Genomic DNA, 14045 nt, shown 5'->3' with positions numbered 1-14045 from the left:
CCTGGAGTGATGCTACATCTGTGTCAGTTCTTGCCCCAGTCCCAGGGAAGTATAGCCTGTGACACCAATTCTGAGTCACTGGGGGATACTATGGAACGAGGCCCAGCTATGGGAAGCCAGACGCCTGAGAATTCAATTCTACAAGGCCTCCCATCTGATTACGAGCCAGGAGTGGGTGAGACTCAGGCTGGTGATACAGCCTAACTTCCGCTGGTGGGAGACCTAACTGTGATGGAGGCCCCAGCTTCCCGACTGTGGACATCTTCCATGAGAATAGGACAGCATTGGGAGGATACAGGTGGTATCTGGCCTCCGGAAGGATCTTCACAAGGGAATGGATCCCCCGCCAAAGGCTTTGTGGAGAATTTGGCTTCTGAGGAGCAATTTGAAGGAAACGTGACAGGGGGCATCATACATTTATTTATTTATTTTATTACATTACATTTTTATTACATTATTGCATATGTAATACAAGCTCTTGGATGGATGCTTCAGGCATAAAGGTAACATGGGAGAAATAGCAGCGTTAAGGAGTATTGCTTAGCCAAGAAGATGGCAGAGGAAGGTGGGAAAGAAGGATGACCTTTAAATGGACACATTCCTTTGGTTCTCTCTTTTCATGGGTTAAGGCAGTGGAGAGAAAAAATCCCTTATAGACATATTCATTCATTTTATACCATTTTATACTTTACTGTTTGGTCTTAAGAGACATAATTATGATACAAAGAAGAATTTAGCTTTTGGGGATCAAATTCCTCAGCCTGAGACCTAATATTGTGCCTTGGAGTGCTTCATATACAGAAGGGGGGCACATATTTATTTTAAACTTGCTCTGCCCCCTACCCAAGCTTTAGTGCACGGGGGAAAGGTTTCTTTGTTGATGCTTTAATTTATTTATCCTTCCAACCTCCTTGATGAATTAATCCTATTTAATTGAGTTTGGACTGAACTTCCATTCTTGCCTTATAATTGATTACGAGCTTATTAAGCAGCATTTCAATTATACATGGCACTGAAATGCAAGTCCCCGGATGTCTGTTCAGTTTCACAGTGAACCTGTGAGGCTTGGGGCTGGAACAACATGGCGGCCAGGCAAAAACTGGCAAAGCAAGTCCATGTGGCAAAAGGCCTATGGAAGACCAGCAGATTGTCCCATACACAGGGCGCATTTCTGGCATAAATAAACATGTCCCAAATAAACTATTAGTGGCTAGGATGGAACCGTATGGGGACGTATTTAAGCTCCAAAACAGAAGAAAAGAAATACATGTATAACACAAATTTGCATTTGTTGTCTTTTCTCTTTTGTACCTCATAAGGTACAGATCGACACTACTGATTTACTACTGATTGAAGTGCCCTGATCACTGTTGGGCCCATTAGGTGTTCCACATACCACTTCCATAATATTATTTCCCACTTTTTATTATCAAAATACCACAACAAATGTCATTGTGTGTCCTACAAGGTATAAGTGCTAGGGTGACCATATGAAAAAGGAGGATCTGGTCAAGAGGGCAGGCCCCCTACAGCTTTAACTGTTGTGATGAAGGGGGAATTTCACCAGGTGCTGCATGCATATGAATGACAGCTGCTGAAATTCCCTTTTCTATGGAACTGTTAAAGTTACAGGAACCCTGTCCTCCTTTCCATATAGAGGGATATAGCGCTGGGGGACCCCTGGAACAGCTTATCTTTAAGAAGCCTTCCAGTGCTATTATTATTCTGTGATTCTAAGGTTCTATGAATCAAGGGGCTGGCATTGGGCAGCTTTGTGGGGAGGGAGTGTGATTTCACTTGGGCAAGTCACCCCATGAGCCACTCCTTACAGGGCTGTTGCAAGTTTCACAGAAGTAATGGCTGCACTTTAGAGACATCGGGATGGAAATAGAGGATGTTTGCCATGCTTCAGTCCCATTGAAATCAAAGTTATGTCTAGGGTGACCATATGAAAAGGAGGACAGAGCTCCTGTATCTTGAACAGTTGCATAGAAAAGGGAATTTCAGCAGGTGTCACTTGTATATACGGAAAACCTGGTGAAATTCCCTCTTCATCACCACAGTTAAAGCTGCAGGAGCTATACTAGAGTGACCAGATTTAAAAGAGGGCAGGGCACCTGCAGCATTATCGGTTGCGATGAAGAGGAAATTTCTCCAGGTTCTCCATATATACAAATGATACCTGCTGAAATTCCCTTTTCAATACAACTGTTAAAGATACAGGAGCCCTGTCTTCCTTTTCATACCTGATGTTAGTTAAAAAGAAGTTTTTTTGAAAAGAAAAGAAAAGAAAAGAGGCATCTCTAGCAGTAATGGAGTGCCATAAGGGTCAAAATTGCCTAGGTTTTTTTTTTTTTAAAAAAAGTGGAGCCTGGGATGGGGTGGTCTGGGAAAAAATGCCCCTTCAATCCCACCCCTCTCACAGTTGCCCATGCCTTGGTGACAAAATGGTATTCTACATTATTGTTTACATGTGTATATTTAAGTGTGTGGTTTAAGGTTTGGATTTGCTGTGGCCAATTCTTTTCTTTTTCAGGAAATGGGGAAAGTTTGGCAGTTAGTTAGAGAGTCAGTCAGGATTAGGAATTAGTGGGGCCAGGAGTGAGTTGGGTTTAGTAGAGGCTTGCATCAGGATAGGATTTGGAAAGTGGGGTTATAGGAGATGGTTAGTATTCCCTGGGCGTTTGAGAGAGGTAGATTTATGTGTGCAATTTAGAACAAACTTAAAGTGTCTTTTAAAATCTTTTACTTATAAATAAACTTCATTCTTATTTTGTTATTTCAGCCATGTCTACTCAGTCATGTGCGTTACTTCATCTGGACAATACACAAGTACACTCACACACAAATAAGCATCTTAAGAGAAGGTTTATTGTTCCCTCATTCTTTTTAGAAGATAAAGATAATGATGATGATGATTTACATTTATATACTGCCCCATAGCCGAAGCTCTCTGGGGGTGGAAGCAAAGGAGAGGTTTAAACAGACGTCACACAAGCTGCAACGGATTGGCTGGGGGCTCTGATGCCAGTGGGGTGGCGAAATCGCTTTGGGTTTTAGCCAGAATGTTAAAGGAGCTATCCAAGGTGTGAGATGGATTCACTGCCCCACAAACATCGGAGCCACCAGCTTCCCTTGCATATTTAAAATTTACAATGTGGCTGCAATGTTTATAAGTCCCTTTGGTTTAATGATCATTTCTGGTTAGCACCAGGGTAACTAGGGGAGAAACGACAGTGGCAGAACACGTTCCTTCCATGCAGAAAGTGTTCATTCTCTGGTAACCTCATTGAAAAGGATCAGGAAGGAGGTGATGGGAAAATCATTGAAGAGATACTGCCAGAGTTGGCCATCTTGGGCTCAGTTGACAAGTTTAAATTGGGCAGGATCTACGCTACTGCTTTATAACAGTATTGACAACTGTTGGGGCCCAGGACACATTCCACATATCGTTTTCAAACCATTTCCAAGTGTCTGTTATTTCTGTTGATTTGGCTTCGGTGTAAGGGCACCTTCACAGCTTCCTATTAATCTTTGCAAGAAATAGGTTGTGGTTTCAACTTTTCCAGAGAGAGAGAGAGAGATCACAGTTTGGGGCTCACTTGAAAATGGCTCTTACAAAACAGTGGCTGATTTACAAGGGGAAAGAATACATTTCTTTGCAGCAGGGAAGATCAGCCATTACTGAGGCTTGTCTGCTGAGTTTGTTTTCCTTGTTGTTCTTTTGGTTGGGTGTTGTTCTTTCCCCCCTCTCTTCATTTTATGGGATGAGATACTGGACAGACATCACTTTCAATAAAAGTCTATGATGTGTTTGCATTTCTTAGATGTCCCTTCTTAATATAATATTGGCAAAGCCCTATCAACATTCTGGGAATATATTGGCAAGGCATCTGTTGGCATGAGTGTTAAAACAATATTACTTAGACAAAGAGCTGTGCTGAACAGGGGATTAACATGAGAGATTAAAATAACTTTCTGTTTTAATTTCTTAGGTGTGCCTTCTCTTTTCAGCCAGCAAGTCTCTCTCTCTCTCTCAATCTCTCTCTCTCTCTCTCTCTCTCTCTCTCTCTCTCTCTCTCACACACACACACACACACACACGTTTTATAGTGCAATCCTATGTATATTTACCCAGAAGTAAATCTCACTATGTTCAGCGAAGCTTACTTCCAAATATGTACACATAAAATTGCAGCCCTGTTTTAATATATTTATCATATTTCTTATACCCCCTTTCAACCAAAGTAATTTCAGAAAATAAAAACTGTAATCAAATAAAAACACAGTACAATGTTCAAAGCAACCTTTACAAGCCGTAACAACAACAACAACAGCAGCAATTTAAAAAGCCATGTAGAGACACTAGACGGGTCTCAGGAGATCTGGCTTCTAGTCTCCACTCAACCATGAGCTCACTGGGTGACTTTGGACCATTCACTGAATCTCAGCCTGACCTACCTCACAGGGTTGTTGTGAGGAGAACATGGAGAGGAGGAGACCCATGTGAACCACCCTGGTGTCCTTGCAAGGATCTCTCTCTCTCTCTCTCTCTCTCTCTCTCTCTCTCTCTCTCTCTCTCTCTCTAAGTGTGTCTTGAATGCCTTGAATGCAGAAAGTAGAGACCAGTTAAAACTCCACAGGGAGTGTGTTCCAGAGTTTGGGAACAACACAGGAGAAAGTCCTTTTCTGGGTACCCAATAAGCTGGACTGTGGGAGTGTCTTCAAAAGGCCTGATCTTAATAATTGAGCAGATTCGTATTTAGATAGGTGGTCCCTTGTATAGCCAGACCCTAAGATCTATAGAGCTTTAAAGATTAAAATGAAGACCTTGAATTAAAACCAGAAAAGTATTGGCAACTAGCGCAGATCTTTCCATATTGGGGTGATGTGATCATGATATCACGATACCATGAGAATATCCCCAAATGGCCATATTGCAAAAACACACTTTCGGTTGCTGCAAAAGTTTCACATTGGACATGGCCTTCTTTGCCAAGAAAGGCTCTGGACTATACCTTTGAAGTTTGCAATCCAGAAATGCCTCCAAATATGGTTAAATTAAGAATCATAAAATTGTAGAAGTTTTAGAGCTTGAAGGTAATTTGGAAGTCATCTAGTCCAACCTTTCTCTTAGTGCAGGAATCTTGCATCCTTGACAGATATCCATCGAGCTTTTGTTGAAATAGCCCCACTAGGGATGGATGGATCTGCCAATTTCACTTCCCCATGTTCAAGTTTTTTTCTTTTTTAAAAAAATCTCAAATTCTTTTTTGTTATGTTTGTGAAGACATTTGAGAATTTTGGTAAATTCTTATAAAACATGAACAAAACAAAATTCTCTCCTGTCGGCATAGGCCAAATTCAATCGCCAAAAGCTATTTCAGCATGGAAAAGACCATTTTGTAACTGCCGGCTATGGAGCTGTTAAAGTTGTCAGAAAGGATAGGTGGCAGCCCTTGCTTTCTCACACAGTCACTTTTGTTCATTTGTTTTCAACTCAAATCCTTTCCATCCTATTTATGAAGAAATTTAGATGTTTGGGAAGTTTCTAGCAAAAAAACCCAGTAAAAGAAAGCCCATCACTTCCTGAGGCACTCAGTTCCATGGTTGAACAGCTCTTGCTATTAGGAGGTTCCTCCTAATATTTCGTCCAAATAGGATTCCTTGCCAATTCCACCTATTAGTTCTAGTCCTGCATCAGAGTTCTAGTCCTGCATCAGAGAGCAAAACTTCTCTATCTTCTACATGAGGGACCTTCACACAGCACATAGTTAAACTATGGAATTCATGACCACAAGATGTGGTGATGGCCACCAATTTGGATAGGTTTAAAAGGGGGTTGGATAAATTTCCAGAGGAGAAGGCTGTCAATGGCTACTAGTCCTGATAGCAATGTCCTACCTTCAGTAGCAGAGGCAGTAAGCCTGTATGCAATAGTTCTCCCATGGAGAACATAGGAGGGTTCTGCTGCACTGTGTCCTGCTTGTGCGTGCCTGGTTGACAGCTGTTTGGCCACTGTGTTAACGGAGTGCAGGACTAGATGGACCCTTAGTCTGATCCAGCAGGGCTCTTCTGATCTTCTTAGATAATTGAAGACAGTTCTCATGTCTCCCCTTAATCTTCTCTTCTCCTGGATAAACATGCCCAACACTTTCAACTGTTCATCACAGGACTTAGCAGTCAGATCCCACACTATTCTTGCCACTCTACTCTGGACATGGTCTAGTTCTTCACTTGGTGCTTCCAGACATGGGATTTATTCTGGGATCACCTTGCCTCACACAGAATTTTGCAGGGGAGGGGGTTATTATGATTCCATTTATAGCTTGCCTTTTCTCCTCTTGCAAGGAACCCAAGGTGGCTTGCATGGTCCACCTCCTCTCTATTGTATATTCACAACAACCTTGTGAGGTAATTTAGGCTGAGAGTCAGTGACTGGCCCAAAGTCACCTAGTGAACTTCATAGCTGAGTTGGGACTAGAGCCCAGATTTCTTGAGTCCTAGACTGGCGCTCTAACCACTACACCACAGACAAGGTTATCCTCAATTTGTTGCTCTCCAATCTGTCAAGAAGGAAAAGACAGAATAGCTGCACAATAGCAATTGATTGTGAGTACTAGAAGCTCTTTGTCAAGAAGCAGCCATTATCTTTCTTAATCTATGGATGATTTGCATGCAACACCAAAAGAATGAGTTCTATGGGCTCCTGGAGTAACACCTGATGTTGCTTACAATATAACCTACTCCAATTCTTAAGTACATCTGCAAAGAGGTTTTACTAGGTTTCTGTGTGCTGTGGAGGAGACACTGGAACCAATGTACATAAAGTATGATGGCCAACATTCTGCCACACTTTGACGTGACCACAACCTGGAATTTGGGATGAAGTAAAACAGATGGGAGTAGGCTTTATTCATCTAACTTAATTCTACTTTTAATTTTATAAAAGAGAAAATAAAAAGCACACACACACCACCACCACCAACTACAACTATAGGTTCCACGCTACTATAAAGAGATGAATTTGGCATATGCTCCATAAAGGAAATAAATAAATAGTGGAGACAGTAATAATTATATAGCCTGGTGGAAAAATGCATATTATATGGATGGTTGTGTAGGAGTGGATTTACAATGACCGCAGTTAATAAAAGGGTAAGATATTTCGCCTATCATTTGGAAAGGCAAATGTGAAGGATAGGTTTTTCCATTACACTTGAATCCTGGACTTATAGGTACCAGGAGGCTATAGTTCAGCCTTCCTCATGGGTTGGATTACAGTTACCAGCATCCCCAGCTAGCCTGGCCAATGGTCAAAGACATTAGGAGTTGTAGTCCAACACATCTGGAGGGCACCAGGCTGCTATAGTCAGATGCCAAGTACTTTCCAAGTGTGGGAGGTAGGGTGTATCCCCACATCACAGATTCAATGGGACAGAACAAATGGCTCCATCTTGGGAGACAAGGATAAAGGAGATGGCAGGAGCAAGTTAAGGGGCATATCACGGTCCATGCAGATGACAAGTGACTGTGGCATTCTAGCAGCTGGTCCAGAAGGAGGAAAGTGAGAAGGGATACCAGTGATCTGGCCAACAGTGCTCCTCAAGCCAGGACGTTTCATGAATAAAGGCCAACTTGTTACTGAAGGCCAACCCATATGTATGGAGAAGGTTGTGTTGATGATGGTGAGTAGGAATGAGGCAAACAGCTGAAAGATCAAAAATGTGAATGCCGTTTCTCAAACAGTGCAGCCCATAGTTACCTTTCAAGCAGGGCCTGACTTGCATCATTCACCACTAGTTGGTGTTTCCCGCTACCACTGCCACTCACTACGTTGTGTCATGTGAGATTGTCACGTTGTGGGTGTCCTCATCTCCTTCTCCATATTATTGGCTGTTGCTGCTCCTGGAAAAAGAATAACTCACAAAACGAGTATGCTAAAAAATCGAGGATGTGAGGGAGATACCTCACACAGGGATACCATTTTAAGTGGCATCAACATAGCATGCACAGTGTCTAAGAAATGAGACTCAACAGTGGAGTGTGAAGAAGATGGGCCCAGGCTAGCTCAGGTATTGTCTTAGATCTATGGGACTAGGTAAGGAGGGCCACAATCTCTGGACATAGAAGAGAGGAAGGGAAACCTGTTCCTCACTGCAGACACCATCCATACCTGAGTCTATTACCACTACAAGGCAAGATATCTGCTTCTTTGCTTGATGTAGTAGTGTAGAATTTGTCAGTAGGTGTGATAGCAAAGAAAGCAGGCCAAGAAGGATGTTGAGTGGGAAAATTTTGGGCAATGGAGTGTAGAAATAAGGACTGCCAGTAGAATCCATGGAGGACTGGACCTCTTCATTATGCCTCCTCCTCCTCTTATGAAACATGCTGAGGTTAGCTAGTTTTAGATCATCAGAAGAGCCAAATGGATCAGTTCCTTAGGGGCAGATGTTGTGTTTCTTTCTAGAACAACCATCTACTAAAAGATCTTTCGGAGACGTACATGGAGATTGTGCCTTCACTATTCCCTGCTAGCATCCATGCTTCTGTTAGATTCCAGGCAGACGTGAGACAGTTACAACTGCTGGGCCAACAGCCAGCTTTCAAGAGGGATTGCATTCAACTAAAAAACGCCAACTGAGACAAGAGCAGCCAATAACAAAACTCGGTGTGTTGGGTTACCCATCATTATCCTCCTAAGAGCAGGTTTCATGATCAAGGCAATTGTGAATGGAAGTGTTTATGGGGGAAGGCCCTGGAATCTGGTTTCCAGCCTGGAGGCTTTTGACTTGAACCACTCATTTAGTTTTACTCCCAGCATAGTCCATTAACTTCTTAGACCCATATCTTTGGAGGACTGGTGGTTTTGAAATCCCTTGATTTTCAAGAGTTATTTGAATCATACTATCTTTCCTGTCTGTGCTGCTAGCACCGGGGATTGAATTTCAAGGAATTTGGATGTCTTCATCAGATTTTGCTGATATATCCATAAAGACACATAGCAATGGGATCTATTAATGAATCCGAGAAAGGTTAGAAGCCTGCTGATGTGAGAATTCCCAGGGTTTTATCTCAATGCTTTTTAATTTTTTTCTAAAGAGTTTTGTGTGCGTGTCTGCATGTGTGTGTCTCTCTCTGTGTGTACAATAAGTGTGTATGTGTGTGTACAGTGTGTGTGTGTGTATGAAAGACAGACTAACAACAGGGTAATTTCTAAATATACTTAGAGCTAAACATTGTCATTTCCTACCAATCCAAACTGCCATTCTCAGTATCCATTTAACATCACAGCTAAAGATGAAGATGGAAGCTGAAATGTTTAGTGCTATATATTTTGAAAGTACTCTATTCTTAGTTTTTTTTGTCTTTTGAATATATATTTTAACTTAAGACTGACTACATCTATGGTAGAGCCAGAGTCTTCTTGTTGCTTTGCTATTGTGCTGCTTCACACCTACTCCTACATAAGGACCCAAAATATTTATTTATTTATTTATTTATATATTGCATTTATTTATTTTTCTACATCACCTTGGGTTCCTTCAAGGATCCCAAGGTGCTGTACATAATCCTCCTCCTCCCCAGTTTATCCTCACAACAACAACCCTGTGAGGTAGGTTGGGCTGAGAGTCTGTGACCGGCCCAAAGTTACCCAGTGAGCTTCCATGGCTGAGTGGGGACTAGAACCCGGATCTCCTGACTCCCAGTCCAACACTTTAGCCACTGGTTCTCCAGTATGGTGTACGTTGAATGGGTATTGAATGGGTATAAGTTGCAGCTACCTAGATTTTGATTAAATATAAAGAAAACCTTCCTGACAGTAACAACAGTGGAACAGTTTACCTACAGAGGTTGTGGGTTCTCCATCTCTGGGTTTTTTAAGAAGAGGCTGGACAGCCAGCAATCACAGAAGGTTTAATTGCTTTTTCCTGCACATTGCAAAGGGTTGGACTAGATGGTCCTCATGGTAAAATAAATAATAATAAATCATAAATTTATTTCTTACTCTCCTCTCCATTTTGATCAAGGCGGGGAACAACAACAAGTGATTAAATACATAAAACTGAATTAAAACATAATATACATTGTTAAAAACATCCTAAAAAACATCCTAAAACATTCTAAAAACATCTTAAAATCCCCCTGGATAGGCCTGCCGGAAGAGATCAGTCTTTATAGCTTTCTTGAATGCTAGTAGACTGTTAAGTAATAAATAATAAATTACCATCTGTCTCCACAATTCTATGATTCTACATTACTTCCATAAAGCAACTAGGAGCCTTAATGAATCCAGCATCTGAAGACGTCTAATGTAGACTTCATTCCTTCAAGAAAACAAAACAAAAAAATCACCAAATATATGCTTACTATTGAACATCTACGAGCTAAGGGACATGTGGATTTTGTCAAATGAGTCCCATCTGAGTTGTGGATTGTCAGCTGTCTTTCATTTCCTTGTCTGCTCAATGACAGAATAATAATTCCCTTTTTAGGAATTTATGAGAATTTTGTTCATTACTGCTAGTGCGAATTCACCCAAATGTTCCTATTTCAGAAGAGAAATGGGAAGCTTTTTCCATTTGTGGTGAAAATTATTCTGTGATCTTTAAAAAATAATAATGCAGAATATTATTTTGCTGAAACACAGTTCTGGAATGAGCAACTGTGTTAATATCATACATTTTATCAGCATGTCTGAATTGGTTTTTCGTTGTCTATGCTCAAAGGAAACACTGGAATTTCAAATAATCAGGCAATCCTTTCTCCTAAACTTCTAAAGGCAAAAATGTTGGCAGCTGCAAAGAACCTGTTCAAAATTCACTTCTCCAACCCTGGCTCTTGCTATAAAATGTGCTCAAGTACATTGTTGTTTGGCTTAACTTAGCCCAGTTTATCTTCTGGCCCCAGGTGCAACATGGATGGGAATGTTACATTACTGTGCGAATGCTCTTCTTCTGTAGCTTGGGAGGGCAGCCTCCAAAAGGTTTCAGAGGAAATTCATGTTTAAAACACTTGTTTAGCCTTGTGGCTTTTATTAGCTGCAGCTGCTTATCACGGTATCCTTGCTCAACAGCAACAGAAGTGAATTGATGGCCCCTCCTCAGATCTGACTTGAATTCTACAGTACAATGTAATACCCTACCTGTTGTCATTTCTCCCTTCTAATGGTGGAAATGACCTCTTTTAATAACAGCCTGCTAGGTCAAGAGAGACAATGGCGGCCTGGACATGCCATTAAAAGCAAGTTTGCACAAGACTTCCTTTGGAGACCGAATGCACTCACTTGCTGTTGGGTAACTCGTGGGACAGATCTGTGCTCTGCAATTGTTTTAAATGTTTTAATAATGTGTTATTACATGTTGTCTTTTTCCACTCTGGGATTTTGTGTGGAGAGGTGGGGGTGGGACTCAGGCATCCAACATTTAGCCATCACAAGAGACAAGGAAAAGGCCGAAAATTATCCGGGCAGTGATTTTATACAGGCACGTATAATCCAATATAGGAAAGCTAATATGCCTTGAACTGTCTACACAATTTTCTTTAGTAAATGTCCACCTCCCTCTGCTAATATGCTTTAATACTTCCAGAAATCAAGATTAATAGCACAGAGTCGAAAATGGAGCCAGCAAGCAAAATAACAGGATCAAAGGAGCTGTCTGGAGGGAGTGTACACAGAAGGAAAGTGTATCCAAAGTTATTTTTTTTTAATTTCAGTGTGCTTTGAGTGACTGCCAGTTAGGTGGGAAAAGAAACACCAATCACGGCTTATTTGTGGCTAATGAGAACTATGGCGAATGGACCATTCATGCCCGTAATCTTGCGTACCAGGCTGCTATTATGGTCACCATTTGCGTAAGACGTCTTTTACAGAAAACAACAAGCCACCATTTCTATGTGAAATGGCAGCTTGCAGAAGAGTCAGGCACCTGTGCCCTGCCCGGTGGGAGCTGAACAGGTCAGGTAAGTGGTGGTGGTTTGCAGACAGGAGTCTGGGAAGCTGGATGGGATGGGGAGTCCATCGGATTCCACCCCCCTCTCAGATTCCCATGACAAACCTAGCTGTGAAAAAGGCAAGTTCCACATATTGGGGATAATTAGGAAAAGAATGAAAACTTGAAACTGCCAATATTAGAATGCTTTTATACAAATCTATGGTGCAGATGCAAATATATGTACAGTTCTGGTCACCCCACTTCAAAAAGAATATTGTAAAACTATAGCAACTCTCCTATGAGGAGTATATCTCTGAATACCAGTTGCCGAGGAGTGAAAGTGTGCAATTGCACTCATGTCCTGCTGGTGGGCTTCTCATAGAGTGGCACCAGTAGGGTCAGACCGCAAAGTGTAGATCTGGGCCCTGAGGTCTGGGAGGGACCTCAGACGAACCTACAGATGGGTGATAATAGCACCAGGGCTGTGGGTAAGCTATAGTATCCACTAAAGTGTTGTGCTGACCAGTCAAGCCTGCAGCCTCATGCCAGTTTAAATCCAACTATTTTCAAAGTGTGAGACTGTGGACCAATCTCCTCACTGCCTTTGGAGCTGTGTGGCCAATGTGGTGTAGTGGCTAAAGTGGATTAGGAGTCAGGAGATCCGGGTTCTAGTCCTCACTCAGCCATGGAAACCCACTGGGTGACTTTGGGCCAGTCACAGACTCGCAGCCCAACCTACCTCACGGGGTTGTTGTTGTGAGGATAAACTGGAGAGGAGGAGAGGATTATGTACACCACCTTGGGTTTCTTGGACGAAAGAAGGTGGGATATAAATGCCATAATAAATAAATAAATAAATAATGAGGGCAATGGAATGGCAAGAGGCCTGCCTCCTTTGCTGCTCCAGTGCTCTTATTGGCTTGGTCCACCACCATTGCTGCCTGTCTTGGAATTGTTTGGGGACCCCTGCCAACACCATCTGTTCCTGCTACAGATAAGGATAGGCCAGAAGTGAAGAGATAGGGGGTAAAAAGACTGAGAGCATTCCTACATGAGGCATTTATTATGCGCTCATCATTCCCTACTCACAATTGCGTATGGATTCTTTGGATGGTGCTGTGACCCTCCATTTTCAATTCTATTCATAAGTGGCACTTTCTGCAAGTTTTTTTTAGAGCAGTGAAAATGGGATATTATTTCTGATAGTAAAAGAAAGCATGATTTCTTTTTCTATGTTTCAGCTATTCCGCTATACCACAGTGCCACTTAGAGGTTATGTGGTGGAAAAGCAGGAAAGGAAATGCTCCCAATATAGTGCTTGGATCTTCGTTCATCAACAAAACTAAAAGGAGACACAGTGGATGAACAGCCTCATGTATAGAAGGCCCTGAGAGGAAGGTAACAAATGGCTCTTTTTCCCTATCTTCTTTTTCCCTCCTGAGTCATGGCAGCTCTCTGTTTTTACTATATCTATGGACACAACTATGGTGACCATAAAGGGTTAGTCCTCTTTATGACCACCATAGTTTGCATTACCTTCACTGAAACCTGGATCAACTGTGATGGCAGAAGTGGACTTCTCTGCCTCTTCCTCTCCATGGTGGCCCCTTTGACTCCCTGAAAATACTACACAAGGAGTCAGGAGACTCTGCTGAATGGGGTAAGGTTCTGTATGTGCATGAGGGGGTCCCCAAAAACCAAGTGGAGGGACCTTCCATGAGTGGAGCCCTTTCTCTTGCTGAAGTTTGCTTCCTGTCATGGATGGCATATCCTGGATCCAAAGAAGAGACAGCAAGGGGGTGAGGCCTGTACAGAGGGGTGTAGAGTCTGGAGGTCCAGGCTGAGAGGCTTGGAGGTCTAGAGACTGGAGGTTCTCTATTCCTGGTCTAGAGCACAAGAACATAAAAGTATGATGCCAGATCAACCAAGGATCTATCTAATCTAGCATTCTCTTTCTGACACTGGCCAATGTATCTCTCAGTATCTATTCCCAAAAGTAGGGAATGAAGGCAATAACCTGCTTTGGTTGGCTGTCCTCAGCAGCTGGTACACAGAAGTATATTGCATCTGATGATGGAGCCATTTAGCTGTCATCAGTAACAAACATTG

Source organism: Elgaria multicarinata, chromosome 7 (genome assembly GCF_023053635.1).
Source record: "Elgaria multicarinata webbii isolate HBS135686 ecotype San Diego chromosome 7, rElgMul1.1.pri, whole genome shotgun sequence".
Lineage (NCBI taxonomy): Eukaryota > Metazoa > Chordata > Lepidosauria > Squamata > Anguidae > Elgaria > Elgaria multicarinata.
The sequence above is the reverse complement of the archived record's forward strand: the minus strand, read 5'-3'. Positions refer to the sequence as shown.